The 2265-nt window shown below is 42.7% G+C and overlaps 1 pseudogene; it reads left to right on the forward strand.

The window, feature by feature from the left end:
- Window positions 1-323: 323 nt before the first annotated feature.
- LOC149231822 (cytochrome P450 76T24-like) lies at window positions 324-1944 on the forward strand (annotated as a pseudogene).
- The last annotated feature ends 321 nt before the right edge of the window (window positions 1945-2265 follow it).

The following is a 2265-nucleotide window of genomic DNA, read 5'->3' on the forward strand; positions in this document are numbered from 1 at the left end:
GATTAGAGTAATTTTCAATAAAATATATATATATATATACCTTCCACTACCACAACCTGTGTAAGAATCTTGTGCCATTCGCTTGTGCAAAGAAACCCGTTCCATACGCACCTTTCTGTTTTATATACACGTCCTAATCATATATATTTATTTATAAACTTGTTCCATACGCATCTTTCTGTTTTATATACGATTGGATTAACGTGGTAATCATATTTATTCATGGGCGATGTGTTGAATTGATTCACACGGAATTATATGTTCTGGTATCTCATTTGTCTGCAGGGTTGCCTATTGACCTTGTTTGCATATACTCGGTCACAATGGATATTGGATGGGTATTGTGGTATTCTGTACTAGGGATCACCTCCGCCATCGTATTCTTGGTGTTAGATTTGTGGAGGAGGAGGACTTATGGCAGGCTTCCTCCCGGGCCTCCGGGATGGCCGATTGTCGGAAATCTGTTGCAGTTGGGTAACAAACCCATCGAATCTCTCTTTAACCTCGCTACCAAATACGGGCCTCTCATGCGTGTCTCCCTCGGAATGAAAACGACAGTGGTGGTCTCCTCTCCGGCCATGGCAAAAGAAGTTTTGATGACCCACGACCATGTCCTTGCAGGCCGAACTGTTATACAATCAATCAAATATGCTTCCTACGACAAGACCTCAGTAGGATGGGCTCAGTGTGGACCTTACTGGCGTATGCTCAGACGAATATCCAATACAGAGCTCTTCAGTGTCAAGAGGCTAGAGAACCTGCAACATTTGAGAAGGGATCAAGTATTGCGAACGATCCACCAAATTCTGCAGGAAGGTATAAAGGGGAATAATATAAATATTGAAGATATATGGTCCACTGTGTTGTTAATCTGTTGGGTAGCATGGCCTTTGGGAAAGACATGTTCGATTCCCACTCTCCAGCCTTCCAAGAGTTCAAAGACAGTATTTCGAAAATGATGGCGAATGCAACAGCTCCCAATTTGGCAGACTATTTCCCCCCCTTTCTTCAGTGGTTGGATCCTCAGGTCGTTGGACGTAACACAAAAATCCATATGGAAAGGATGTACATTATTATAGACAAATTCATAGAGGACCGTGTGGCCAAAAAAGACAAAATGATGGACGGCAATGATGGTCCCAAGGATCTCTTGGACGTTCTGTTGGACATGAGAAGCAATGAATTTAGTCTCGTCGATATCAGAGGCTACTTAACTGTAACTCTTTTTATTACCTCTTGTCAGTGAATGTATTTACTACTGCAATTAACACTGCCGAACCCAATACCTCTGTTGCTTATTTGGTTGTTGCAGGACATTTTTGCGGCAGGGAGTGACACCACCGGTAAGACGATGGAGTGGGCGATGGCAGAACTCATACGCAATCCCGATAAAATGAAACGAGCCCAGGCCGAGTTGGACCAGGTGGTTGGCAGTAACCGAAGGGTGGAAGAAAGTGACACGGACCGTCTCCCTTACCTGTGTGCAGTGGTAAAAGAAGTGTTTCGGCTCCACCCGGTAGTTCCTCTGCTCCTCCCACATGAGCAGCTAGGGCTTGTGAAATTGGGGGATACCTGATACCCAAAGATACCCAAATATTAGTGAATGTATGGGCGATCGGAAGGGACCCTGCCATCTGGAATGAGCCGTTGAAATTTATGCCAGAGAGATTTATGGATACTAAGATGAGTAAGCTGGATTTCAAGGGTCAGAACTTCGAGCTGCTACCGTTCGGAGCAGGTAGGAGAATATGCGTGGGTCTGCCTTTGGCGAGTCGGATAATTCATCTGGTCTTGGCTTCTCTCCTGCATTCCTTTGAGTGGGCACCTCCCAATGGCATGAGTGCAGAGGATGTGGACATGGGAGATAAGGTTGGGGTGGTTCTACAAAAGACGGTGCGCTTGGAAGCAATTCCGACGCCACGCCTTCCACGGGATGTCTATTGACGTACAGTGTCCAAAGTATGGTTATGTCAATTCATGAATGTTTTATCACTAATAATTTGAGGCGCATATTTATGTTTGTGACTAGTCCTAATGGATAGTTTATTTGTTTGAATTCCAGTTGTTAAGTATTTCGTTAATCAAGGTTGGCGTTTAGTTTGGATCTTTCTGCCAGATTTTCTCATAAATTAAATATCTATATTTATACATAATGAAATTATGTTAAAATGGATGCATATGAAAAACATTTAAAAGTTTTTTATAGATTTTAAAATATTATTTTCAGGATTACATTGGATCCCATGGTTGGAATTTCTATTAAAT

Source organism: Pinus tabuliformis, chromosome J (assembly GCF_031772625.1).
Source record: "Pinus tabuliformis cultivar Carrire ecotype Pingquan chromosome J, CPIR1, whole genome shotgun sequence".
Taxonomy (NCBI): domain Eukaryota; kingdom Viridiplantae; phylum Streptophyta; class Pinopsida; order Pinales; family Pinaceae; genus Pinus; species Pinus tabuliformis.